The sequence below is a fragment of the Nilaparvata lugens genome, chromosome 12 (genome assembly GCF_014356525.2).
Source record: "Nilaparvata lugens isolate BPH chromosome 12, ASM1435652v1, whole genome shotgun sequence".
NCBI lineage: Eukaryota > Metazoa > Arthropoda > Insecta > Hemiptera > Delphacidae > Nilaparvata > Nilaparvata lugens.
In genome coordinates, this window is record NC_052515.1 from 32,208,987 (window position 1) to 32,223,436 (window position 14,450).

Here is a 14,450-nt window from a genome sequence, read left to right on the forward strand (position 1 = left end):
CGCATTCACGGCGAAACGCGGTAATAGATTTTTATGAAATTTGACAGGTATGTTCCTTTTTTAATTGCGCGTCGACGTATATACAAGGTTTTTGGGAGTTTTGCATTTCAAGGATAATATTAAAGGAAAAAGGAGCCTCCTTCATACGCCAATATTAGATTTTCTTGATTGAGACTGAATACTTAGTTAATAAATTATTGGCCGAGCGAAGTGAGGTCTAAGATTCAAGTCGACGGTTTGGCATTTCTCTGAATGTTTAAATGTTTATATGTTTATACGTTGCGCATTTACGGCGGAACGCGGTAATGTAATTCCATGAAATTTGACAGGTATGTTCCTTTTTTAATTGCGCGTCGACGTATATACAAGGTTTTTGGAAATTTTGCATTTCAAGGATAATATAAAAGGAAAAAGGAGCCTCCTTCATACGCCAATATTAGAGTAAAAATCAGACTATAGAATTATTCATCATAAATCAGCTGACAAGGATTACACAGATGTGTGGAGAAGCCAGTCTATTGCTGTATTTCCATAAGGTCTATAGTTTCAATCAGGTACTTGTGGATGAGAATACTGCGTGAGGTCTACTGTTCACAGAACTACTAGTATTTTTCAATGATTTCATAATGCATTTTCATAATTAACATTAAATATTTTGTAAATTAATTTAATTAATTCTACATTGTTAAAAGACGATCTGGCAATAGAGCAAAGCGAGAAAGAGACAGCGCTATCCACTTTGTTGAATGATAGACAAGGATAGCAATTCCATTGCTAATCAAACACTGCCATTATAACGTGGACCTCACTATATGTCAGCAACGTTGAGAATATTTTGAACTAAAGCTGCGTTTACACCAAAGTTATTAACAAAATGTTGATAACTAATTCCTTATAGATTCAATTAGATTGAACATAACTTATCATACACATGATGAACAAAATGAACATATGTGTTAGTCAAGTTCCGTTCAATCTAATAGAACAGTGGTCGCCAAACAGTCGATCGCGAGCTACTGGTAGCTCGTGGGGTAGGTTTTGGTAGCTCACAGAAATGCTCGTGCAAAAGAATGTGGTCCAGTTTGAATATAAACACTTTCCCAGTCTGCAGAAAGTCAATGACGAGAAAAATTCTCCACAACACCGTAGTATTAACCAAGAATATGTTACAATTCTTTCAGACTTGAGATTAGATCGATCAACGATTTCAAGATTTTAAAAGCATATAAAATATGGTCAAATTCATCAACTCTCTTCTGTAGAGATCCATGTAGAAGATTTAGCAGCTTGTGCTGTAAAACATTTTGATGGAGATAAGGCTTCAGTTGAAATGGAATTTGTGGATTTTTACAAATGATCTGTCTCTAAGATCACTTTCTACAACTGGAAATATTTGGCCTCAAGTCCCCAAAGAAGAATATCCCAATATTATTCAAGTTCATTTATTTATTTACTTGTCATTTACAATCAACTTAAGGACAATGAAACATACTACAGTCCGAAACTTCTTTTCATCCCAATTTCATAAAATAAATTGTCCAAATAAGTTGTATTGAGGTTGAAAGCTACGTTCAGCTCTACTTACTTGTGTGAAGCATCTTTTTCAATTATGAAATTAATAAAAAATCGATATAGGATCAGACTGACTGATGAGCAGTTGGACAACTGCATCGAATGGCAGCTACAACGTACACTCCAAACATCAAGAAAATACTTGATAACCAAAAAGAGTTCCACTGCTCTCATTGAAATGTGCATTTCAACTTTTGTTATACTTTTTGCTGAGATAAGTAGATTTCAATACTAATGTATCTTTATAGGCAATAAAAGTGTGATAATTTTATTTTGCATACCGTACTTGTGCCTTCAAAGTGTAAATAAACAGACATCTTCTGTGATTCTGTAATCTGGGGATCCCTTGGTCGAATGGTGTTATTTATATTTACATCGTTGTTATTTATATTGCTGTAATGCTGACATTTTATAATGATTCTCACTACAGCAGGTCTATGGGTCAACGGTTCAAGTTGAAAGTCTCTACTCACTCCCTCACCAACACTCACACTCACTCTCTCTATCACTCACTCTTCTCTCTCTCGCGCCTTCCTGCTCTATCACTTGTAGACATACTCATTCGAACTCACTCACACGTCCACTTCACTGATATTCCTCTCTCACTCATTCTATCACCTGCAGTCATACCTAACTCTCTCTCTCGAACTCTACTCTCTCTCTCTCTCTCTCGAACGTCTACTTCAGTGTTATTCTTTCAGGTTTTTTGTTCACACACACATTCTTTCTCTCACGCGGCCATAGCATTGAGAGATCCTTCTCAATGAAACTTGTTCATCATCTTGTTCTGGTTCTTCTTGTTCTTCTTCTTCTCTTCTTCTTCTTCTTCTTCTTCTTCTTCTTCTTCTTCTTCTTCTTCTTCTTCTTCTTCTCTTCTTCTTCTTCTCCTGTCGTCGTCTTCGTCTTTTTCTTTTTCTTCTTCTTCTTCTTCTTCTTCTTCTTCTTCTTCTTCTTCTTCTTCTTCTTCTTCTTCTTCTTCTTCTTCGTCTTTGTCTTTTTTTCTTCTTCTTCTTCTTCTTCTTCTTCTTCTTCTTCTTCGTCTTTTTCTTTTTTTCTTCTTCTTCTTCTTCTTCTTCTTCTTCTTTTTCTTCTCCTGTCGGCGTCTTCTTCTTCTTCTTCATCATCATCTTGTTGTTTTTGTTCTTCTTCTTCTTCTTCTTCTTCTTCTTCTTCTTCTTCTTCTCCTGTCTTCTTCTTCTTTTTCTTCTTCTTCTTCTTCTTCTTCTTCTCTTCTTCTTCTTCTTCTTTTTCTTCTTCTTCTTCTCTTCTTCTTCTTCTTCTTCTTCTCTTCTTCTTCTCCTCCTCCTTCTTCTTCTCCTTCTTCTTCTTCTTCTTTTTCTTCTCTCTATCTCTCCACTTCTTCTACATTTTCTTCTCTTGTCTTTTCTTTTTATTCTTCATCATAATAGTTTCTCTCCTGTTCCTTCTCTTTCTACTCAGCTGTTTTTTTCCAGTGGCATTCAGATCTTCTCAGTTGTTGGTCGAGCACACACATGCTCACACAAGAATCCAGGCCATTATCATCATCATCATCATCATCAACATCAACATCATTGAGATTGACTTACATCTGCTGTACAATCATGGTCAATGTTGTAGCAGTTTCCCACTAGACGAATCTTCTTTTGAGAATGTTCAGTTTTTGTTTTCGTCTTCCAGTTTATTTTTGTGATACACCACTATTTTATACTGTTCTTCTACGCGTTCAATCTTTTTCTCTTCTCGGTCCCTATTTTCACCATTATGTACTGTACCAAAAGTATAGTCACCGAAAATAAATCGACAACTCTTTCATATGAGCTCATCACCAAGTACATGCTGCCATCTAGTGACAGAACTGTGCATTAGATACATGTCTAGTTTCGACCAATCAGGAGCGAGTAGGCGGAGTTGGAAATATCACCCAACTTGTGCTGCTGTTTACTGGCATTCCCATTTCTTCTTCTTCTTCTTTTTTCTCCTTCTTTGTCTTCCTCCTGGTAATTCTTCTCCACTTCTCATTATTTTCCTGCTCTTCCCCTATTTTTGCTGTTGGATTTGCATACTTACTCTTTTCTCTGTCCATTCGTGAATTGTGTGAAAGAGAGAGACGCTTGTCATATTATTGACCGAGCAAAGTGAGATCTAAGATTCAAGTCGACGGTTTGGCATTTCTCTTAATGTTTAGATGTTTATTTATGTTCATATGTTGCGCATTTACGGCGATTTTTTACAAAACAGATTCTCATGAAATTTGACAGGTATGTTCCTTTTTAAATTGCGCGTCGACGTATATACAAGGTTTTTGGAAATTTTGCATTTCAAGGATGACATAAAAGGAAAAATGAGCCTCCTTTCATACTCCAATATTAGATTAAAAATCAGACTATAGAATTATTCATCATAAATCAGCTGTTTAGTGGACTATAATACTACCCGTTCAAAAACATCGAACATCTTGAGAATGTATCCTTCCATAAACGTTAGTAGATAGTTGACTATAATACTACCCGTTTAAAAACATTGAACATCTTGAAAAAGTATCTTTCCATCAACGTTGTAGACAGCTGCAGCCAGACCTGATAACAGCGCTCACACTCACATTGCGGGACGACACGTCACGGTACGATAGGACAGAAGCTCTATGTTTATTTAGGATTTTTTCTAGACATTTTTAAATTGATAAATTATTTATTAATTTTTGAGAAAACATAGAAACAGGTCAATGTAAATTACTGAGCGCGAGGTCTACTGTTCACATATATTGAATTTGCAGATAGACCTACAGATACATCTACCATGACTGAAAGTTTCTTGGTTTCCTTCAATTCATTTTCTAATTTAATTTGGATTTTCGTCAATAAATACCGTAATGATTATTTTTTATTGAAAAATCCAACTATGAGAACGTATAGAGAACGCTTGTATTCGACCGCCTTCATTTTGTCCATAGAAAGAACGTTGAACGCCGAACCATAGAGAAACAATAACATAAGTAGATATCCCATGGTATAGGGCGTTTATGTCGCAATTTTTACTGTTATCTCAAACCGATTATTGTCGATTTTTACTGTTTTGACCGGGTAAGAGTGTTTGAACGGCAAAATATGAGAGACTACCAGTGTCATAAAGCTTCACGGGAAAGAAGTACGTGGATTATCAGCTTGAGATAACAGTAAAAGTTGCGACATAAACGCCCTATACCATGGGATATCTACTTATGTTATTGTTTCTCTATGGCCGAACTCAGAACGTCTGACCACTGTCTGTGTACTCACACTCTTCTCAATGATATCAATTATTTCTGCTAATTACATGACAATAGTATATTTCGCACCTAGGGCCGAAAATGAGACTTTTCCGGCTCGAAATCGGTTTTCAAGTCCGAGGCCGTAGGCCGAGGACTAGAAAAGATTGAGAGCCGGAAAAACATTTTTGCCCATGGTGAGAACATTATTTTTCGCCCCACTTGGATGTAATGAGCTGGTTTACGTGCGTCATATGGAGGCCGAAAGTGATTGTTTTCTGACCAGGCCGGTAAAATTTTTACGGCCCTAGGGCTGTAAAATAACCTTGAAGTCAGCTGATTCTGATTTGATATGAACATGTTTACAAAATAGTTTATGAAACGGAATCAGTTTATGCTTCTAGAATTGAATAAAGTTTTTGCAATAAGATACTATCATTTTATTTGGATGAATGAAATACAAATGAGATATTATAAACTATTCAAATTCAATTTTCAGAGTATAATAGAATCTAACCTCAAACCTCCTAGTAAAGCGTTTATCACGGAACATGGTGGATAAACGGAATCATTTTATGCTTCTAGAATTCAATAAAGTATTCTGTAATAATATACTATCATTTTATTTAAATGAATAAAATACAGATAAGATTATAAACTATTCAAATAATTCTATTTTCATAGAAGGATAGAACTTCTAACCTAAACTTCCATTGACATTCAGATCACATCGGATTGGCCGAATTTCAAGTGTGCCAAAACAGCTGATCAAAAACTTTTTCAAGTGTGATAAACCAGCTGATCAAAAACTTTTTCAAGTGTGGTAAACCAGCTGATCAAAAACTTTTCATTATTTGTGTTTATCATTCAATAATTAAAACATTTATAATAATATCATCTTATTGTCATTTGGAAGAATAAAAAGTATAAACTCAACCTCTTACATAATTGAACATAATATTTTAGGTTATTTAGACAAATCATAATAAAAAATAAAAATACTTGGACAATTCTTGATATTCAGATTTGCTAGAGCTATGACCTTCCACTTTGCTTTCGGAAGTGCTTATAATAGACAATGAGATAATATTTATTTTCTCATATATATATGGTTTTATTTTTCTGTGTGGCGAAAAATTACGTTCTCACCATGGGCAAAAGTTTTTCCGGCTCTCAATCTTTTCTAGTCCTCGCCTACGGCCTCGGACTTGAAAACGATTTCGAGCCAGAAAAGTCTCATTTTCGGCCCTAGGTGCGAAATATACTATTCGCCACACGAAAAATAAAACAATATAAATATGAGAATAATGTTTATTAGGCACTCCGAAAGCAAAACAGGAAGGTCATAGCTCAGCAAATCTGAGGTAATCTGAATATCAGAAGGAATTGTCCAAGTATTTTTATTTTTTATTCTGATTTGTCTAAATAACCTAAAAGATTATGTTCAATTATGATTATGTAAGAGGTTGAGTTATACTTTTTATTCTTCAAATGACAATAAGATGATATTATATAAATGTTTTGATTCTTGAATGATAAACACAAAAATGAAAAGATTTTGTCAGCTGTTTTAGCACACTTGAAATTTGGCAATCTGAATGTCAACCGTCAACAATCTTCAATTATGTAAGAGGTTGAGTTATACTTTTTATTCTTCCAAATGACAATAAGATGATATTATTATAAATGTTTTGATTCTTGAATGATAAACACAAAAAATGAAAAGATTTTGATCAGCTGTTTTAGCACACTTGAAATTTGGCCAATCTGAATGTCAACGTCAACAATCTTCAATTATGTAAGAGGTTGAGTTTATACTTTTTATTCTTCAAATGACAATAAGATGATATTATTATAAATGTTTTGATTCTTGAATGATAAACACAAAAATGAAAAGATTTTGATCAGCTGTTTTAGCACACTTGAAATTTGGCCAATCTGAATGTCAATGTCAACAAGCTGTTGTCATTGACTTCGGAAGTTTAGATTTAGAGTTCTATCCTACTCTGAAAATCGAATTTGAATAGTTTATAATATTTATAACTTATCTGTATTTCATTCATCCAAATAAAATGATAGTATATTATTGCAGAATACTTAATTCAATTCTGAAAGCATAATTATTCCGTTACATAAACTATTTGTAAAACGTTCAGCACATGGATATTGCCAAGTAGTTCCAAAATTATCCACCAGGCCTCGTGATGAACGATTAAACGCAGTACGATTAAACGCAGGTTTGAGGTTAGATTCTATTATACTCTGAAAATCGAATTTGAATAGTTTATAAATATATCTTATCTGTATTTTATCATCCAAATAAAATGATAGTATCTTATTGCAGAATACTTATTCAATTCTAGAAGCATAAACTGATTCCGTTTCATAACTTATTTTGTAAACACGTTCACATCGAATCAGAATCAGCTGACTTCAAGGTTATTTTACAGCCCTAGAGCCGTAAAAATTTTACCGGCCTGGTCAGAAAACAATCATTTTCGGCCTCCATATGACGCACGAAAACCAGCTCATTACATCCAAGTGGGGCGAAAAAGTATCTTTCCATCAACGTTGTAGACAGTTGCAGCCAGACCTGATAACAGCGCTCACACTCACATTCCGGGACAACACGTCACCGTACGATAGGACAAGTTTGTATTTTGTTAGAGGATATTATATTATAATATGTGAAATATGATTGATGATTGGTCATTTTCAACTAGAATCAACTGTATCTAATATTATAAACGAGATTGATATTTTTATCGTTGTCAAACATGGAGAATTTATCATTCAGTTATCACATTTATTACTGTATCTTTCTTGAAACTCATACCGTTATTAATTTTTTCAGAGGACGACAAACTGGAGCTATGACTAACAGCTGAATTTGATAGCTTTTCAAGTCATCGATAGAGTAGGTGAGTCATCATTTTATTTATTACCTGTATTCTATCAAATAATAACTACCAATAAAATGATAGTCATTGTTGAACATGTGAATACGATAATATGAATATTCACAACTGAAACATACCTATGATTTTTATTAAAAAATAATTGTTTATAAGTACAAAGTTTTGAGTCTCAAGACTTTCGATGAGCGTGAAGTGATTTTTCCCAATATATTTATCTAGTACCCTATTATGGTGATATTCATGTTATAAAGTCAACATCTGATTAGCATTGGTTTGCTATCCTTTTCTGTCATTAGACAAAGCAGATAACTCGATCCTTCACTTTGGAACTCTTCAACACTTTAAAAGAAGATTACAGAATGAAAACATGATACATTTTCTTCTAAGCAGTGTAGGAGATAATAGAATGAACAAATGATAAATTTTCTTCTGAGGAGAAAATTGTAGAGTTCAGATTTAGTAGTTATTAGTAGTACAGATTTAGGGAGAGACACAAAACGAGAGAAATAGATTTTGATTGATTGAATCGATTATTTTCCTTTATTAGGGTGGAGTTAGGACTTCATGTTCTGTCTGCCACACATCCCTAAAGAAAAAAGAGAGAGAGATAGAGATATCTATAGTTATTGTGATGAGCTTGTTACTGTTTTCATTTATGATAAATATGAATCTCTCTATTGTATATAAGTGTATGAGCCAGTTTAAATTGTAATCTACATAAATAAAGTACCCCAATCAATCAATCAAACTCTTTTTTTGTATAATTTGTGTAGGAGAGAGATAGAAACATCCTACTCAGTACCAGAGGAGACTTAATAAATTGCCTCTCAAATTTAGAGACATGGGAACCATAGAATTCAAAAAACTCTACATATGTGGCTCGGCTTGAACCCTTTTTATGATGTTGAAGAGTTTTTTCAGCTGCCTGAATCCAGCATGGACCTGCAACGATTTATAGGCATAATAACTATTATTGTCCGAGCGAAGTGACGTCTAAGATTCAAGTCGACGGTTTGGTATTTCTCTTAATGTTTAAATGTTTAAATGTTTATGCGCGTCGACGTATATGCAAGGATTTTGGAAATTTTGCATTTCAAGGATAATATAAAAGGAAAAAGGAGCCTCCTTCATACGCCAATATTAGAGTAAAAATCAGATTATAGAATTATTCATCATAAATCAGCTGACAAGTGATTACACAGATTGTGTGGAGAAGCCAGTCTATTGCTGTATTTCCATAAGGTCTATAGTTGCCATCAGGTACTTGAGAATACTTCGTGAGGTCTACTGTTCACAGAACTACTAGTGTATTGTGTTCTAATATTTTGACGTGCTCTTATGCATCTATAGATGTTTCATGGATCGAGAAATATATCTAGCTATTTATACGATTGTTTTTCATCTGTGTCAGTACTTAACAAGCAAGATTATCTATCATAGAGAGACAGAGAGATATCTAGAGTGCTTTCAAGATCAGCTGTATCTAACGTTAGTAGCTAGAACTGTCTACTAACTGTGGGCTGTATCTATTTGCATTAATAAAAAAATATGACAACTGTTCAAGGTCTTTAACTGTCAAGCTCTAGAAATTTATGTCATAGCATTAATCGAACTTAACACTGTGTTATGTAACAGATGTCTGACTAAATTTCGGTTGGAATGGAAATCAAGTTCATTTGTTTATGTTTCTATTTTTGTTTTGTGACCTTGTTTCGTATTTTTCTACTTTTTTGACTTTCAAATACTGTTGAGTTTTGGCTTGAGATAGTCAAGTGTCATAATGTATGCTTAGATTTTTTATCATACAATACTGATTTAAGTTTGAGATTTGTTCCAAGAACTAATACAACTACAAAACCAATATACCAAACTAGCCGTAAGGCTCGCTTCGCTCGCCATATCCGTCTAGCCAGGGCCCGACTGGATCGTCCAAGAATGAGATAAGAAGGCTCGCTTCGCTCGCCTGCATTTTTATCATATGTTAGGACGATCCAGTCGGGGGTCCAGACTAAACGTCTGGCTAAACGGATATGGCGAGCGAAGGGAGCCTGACGGCTAGTAAATAATATTCCAGGAATAGCTCTGATTAAAGTAGCAGTACCCAATCAATTTTTCCGCGATAAATGCATTTCAATCTTCAACTTGGTGCCAACCTAACAAAGTCAACTCAACTTAATGCCAACCTGACAAAATTATTAATTTAGTTACCAGTTAACAACTGTTTCGAAGAGGTACTCTCTCTAGATTATAGTTCCATATTAACATAATGTTATGGACATTTTTCAATTATAATTAAGAGATTAAGAAGAATATACATGCTAAAAAACGACCTTTAAACCCTTAAAAACCACCCTTAGAGCTAAAATATTGCCAAAAGATTTATTAGTGCGCCTCTAAAGGGCCAACTGAACATACCTACCAAATTTGAACGTTTTTGGTCCGGTAGATTTTTAGTTCTGCGAGTGACTCAGTCAGTCAGTCGGTCCATTTCGCTTTTATATTTATATAGATACCAATAACAACAGTAAGGGCTGGTTTCCGAGCTCGGGATTTGTCTAAGTTCTAGACTTTAAACAGCTGGAGTCAGAAAATTAGCTTACCAAAACGGGGCGTAGTCGTAGTCATTGTCAAAGTCACGTTTGAATTGCATTTCAAAAAACTAGAAAATTAAACACAAAATAAAATAAAGAGAAAATAGTGTAAAGTTTCAGCTATTTTAAATTATTTAGAAATGTTTAATTTCGTCAAGGAAAAACTTTTCCAATTATAGAAATGAGAAAATAAAAACTGCGACCACTATTATAAAAACTGCGACTACTATACACCCCGTTTCGGAAAGCCAATTTTCTGACTGCAGCTGTTTAAAGTCTAGAACTTAGCTAAATCCCGAGCTCGGAAACCGGCCCTAATTTTATTGTTAGGAGAAATTACTGAAGCCAGCTCAAGTGGTCACCCATCTAACAAATGTACTGGGCGTACGTCTCTTATCCAATTTAAGCGGTTATTACTATACTGAGGCATAGAGAAACTATATCTGACATAGATATCCCATGGTATAGGGCGTTTATGTCGCAAGTTTTATTGTTATCCCAAGCCGAAAGTTCACATAGCTCTTTCCTATGCAGCTGTGTGACGCTGGTAGTATCTCAAATTGTGCCGTTAATACACTATCACCCCAACAAAACAGTAAAAATTTACAATAATCAACAGTAATTGGCTTGAGATAACAGTAAAAGTTGCGACATAGATTCCCTAAACCATGGGATATCTACTTACGCTATTGTTTCTCTATGACTGAGGTCTACGTTATAAAGGCAGTATTTGATCAACACTGGTGTTGCTATCCTTGTCTATCAGTCGACAAAGCAGATAGCGCTATCCTTTTCCAGCTCCATAACGTTTCCACATCGTTTTTAACCCTGAAGAGACACACTGGGCTGTTTCACACCCCAGGGATTTTTTTTCTGTTCTGCAGTTGACAATATCAAACAGATGGGAGTTTATGCCCAGTCTAAATTAGGTTTGTAGTATTGTCAACTACTCTCCACCACTTCCAGTCAGTGATAGCATTCTACAAGGTCACCAGCTCATCTTGTTCTTCGTTTGGGGTGTCTAACACCCCAGAGTGTCTTTTACGTAAGACTTTTATCAAACACTTTTATTACAAAGATTTACTTGTATTGTCATTACGAATGTGGTATGGGATGATGGATCAGTTTGGAATGAATGCTATGCTTCTCTACAACTTAAGATTCAAAACAATAAAATGAAGAGACGTGAGTTTTTGATGAAGTTGTCATTGACAATGATCAAGCCATTCCTTCAAACCAGAGGAGCTCCAACACTCAGGCGGAACATATACGTACTTCTAAAATAATTATTATAAATATTGATAAGCCGAGCTTTACTTTCGATTTCTGTATGCACTTGGAACAAAAATGGTTAAGAAATGATGAAGTATGGGCTAAGTACTTTTTTCTCTATATTTTTCAAAGAAACATGCAAAATTAAATTGGGGTGTTCAACACCCCAGTGTGTCTACTGTGTTAGCATAAAGTAAGTGTGTCTCTGTAGGGTTAACAATGTAGGGATATAATTGATTAACGAAATATTCAATTATGAAAACTCATACTTTAATCATTGAACAATATTTTTTCTTGACAAATAAAACTCAAATAATTATTTAAAACGAGAATGAACAGTTAATATTACATCAATAAACCTGTATCAGCCACCGTCTATAGAAGGCCTTGACAAACCAGAGAATCGGCAACGCTGCTCTCTTATCTTTCTTCACTGCCATTATTATTTATTGAACAATACTATTATTGAATTATTTCTTGACAAATAAAATTTAAATGACTATTTAAAACGAGAATGAACAGTTAATATTACATCAATAAACCTGTATCAGCTACCGTCTATAGAAGGCATTGACAAGACAGAGAATCGGCAACGCTGTTCTGCTATCTTTCTCCACTGCCATTATAACGTGGACTTCACTATAGTTCAAAATGGTAGTTCACACTTTGAACTTACAGTATGCAAATGTTATGCCATTTCATAAAATAATAATGGTGATAAGGTAATCGAGTGAGTATCCTGCTCATAAACTCTTCTATAAAGGAAACTCTCATCATTGCTTGAATTAGAAGCAGCAGTGGAGCAATTTGTGATGAAAGCTGACGGTTTAAAGTGCATCACACTATAGTGAGGTCTACGTTGTAATGGCAGTAGAGAAAGATAGCAGAACAACGTTGCCGATCCTCTCTATTGTCAATGCCTTCTATAGACGGTAGCTGATACAGGTTTATTGAGGTAATATTAACTGTTCATTCTCGTTTTAAATAATCAATTATATTTTATGAAGCAATGAATTATATTTTCCAATAATTTAAAAATGAAGATGAAATATTTTGTTGATTAATTATCAACTCTACATTGTTGAAAGACGATCTAGCAACAGAGCAAAGCGAGAAAGAGATAGCGATGTCCGCTTTGTTGAATGATGGACAAGGATAGCAATACCATTGCTAATCAAATAATTTCGATAATTTCATAATAAAGATGAAATATTTTGTTAATTAATTATCAACTCTACATTGTTGAAAGACGATCTGGCAACAGAGCAAAGCGAGAAAGAGATGGCGGTATCCGCTTTGTTGAATGATAGCAATACCATTGCTTATCAAACACTGCCATTATAACGTGGACTATATATGAGTCAATTACCGTTTCCCCAATTTGAGCGATTGTGTGGAGTGTCTGGTTGTCTGTTTACTTCCGGTATAGCGTCCATTTCCGGTCTAGAGTGTTGAAATAATTTATGCGCGCGCTTTTCAAAAGTTCAATCGAGGTTGATGATAGGGGATTGGTAATGTAAACAAATTTTACAATTATTGGACTCAGTGCCAGTTGCTCAACAGCCGGTTAAATTTTGATCATGATTAATTCCTCGAAAACCAATAAGAGAAGCCTTCTTTTCAAAAAAGCTTTTTGTGATTGGTTCTCGTGAAATTAATCACGATTAATATTTAACCGGCTTTTGTGCAACCGGGTCTCAGACTCGCAGAACTCCTTATAATTAAGGCTGAGCAAAGGCTAAAAATGAACTTTCTACTCGTGATATTTTTCAAAGTTCTTCGATTTGTATATCATTAAGTTATCAAAAGTTTTCTCAGGAAAACATTTTTTTCCGATCATTACTTTTTGAGATATGAGCGACAGAAGTTTGAATTTTTGGGACAGTACATTTCAAATTCGATACGATATAAATCCATGAGATTTAGAGGATGGATTCTTCATGGTATTGTTGATCTAGTAAAACAACAATTTTCTGAAAATATCAATTTTTGGAAAAGTTATTCAATTTAACAAAAATAACTCAACTGAAAGTTATTTTTGGTTATTTTTAGTAAATTGAATAACTATCTTAAAAATTGATATTTTGAGAAAATTTTTGTTTTACTAGATCAAGAATACCATGAAGAAAATATATCCTCTAAGTCTCATGGATTTATCTCTTACCGAATTTGAAATGTTCTGTCCCAAAATTTAAACTCTAGGCGCTCATATCTCAAAAAGTAATGATGAGAAAAAAATGTTTCGTAAGAAAACGTTTTCATTTTGATAGCTTGATGATATACAAATGAAAAAAACTTTGAAAAATATCACGAGTAAAAAGTTTATTTTTAGTCTTTGCACAGCCTTAACTATAGTAAGGTTCATGTTATAAGGATAGCGTTACCTGCTTTGTTGAATGATAGACAAGGATAGCAACTTTGGAAAATATCACGAGTAAAAAGTTTATTTTTAGTCTTTGCACAGCCTTAACTGTAGGGTTCATGTTATAAGGATAGCGTTACCTGCTTTGTTGAATGATAGACAAGGATAGCAACACCATAGTTAATCAAATGAAACTCCCATTATAACGTTGACCTCACTGTAGAAAGAGTTTTCAGTTCTTCAATAGCTCAGAATAACAAAAAACTATAATAGTATTTTGACTCCTTTGAACTTCTTCTTACAGTATTACTATAGTTATTTGTGCAACTAGTGCGCAAAGTGACAGTTTGCTGCACCGAAAGAAACGTTTACGCCCGAGCCGTAGGCGAGGGCGGAATGGTTTCTTGAATGCAGCAGAGGAACTTTGCGCATGTATTTCACATTAAGGTTTTCCTACAGTTACCATTGAATATGAAAAGTGGGTAATTATGGGTGAAATTGCCTGAAAT

At 34.4% G+C, this 14,450-nt stretch overlaps 1 protein-coding gene across 1 annotated transcript in view; it reads left to right on the plus strand.

The window, feature by feature from the left end:
* Nucleotides 1–14,450, plus strand: part of LOC111057651 (zinc homeostasis factor 1) — a 142,167-nt gene that overhangs the window by 17,211 nt on the left and 110,506 nt on the right. Inside the window, exon 3 of the mRNA XM_039439364.1 lies at nt 7,653–7,719. The gene's annotated coding sequence lies outside the window, so the exon portion shown is untranslated. The remainder of the gene's footprint in view (nt 1–7,652; nt 7,720–14,450) is intronic.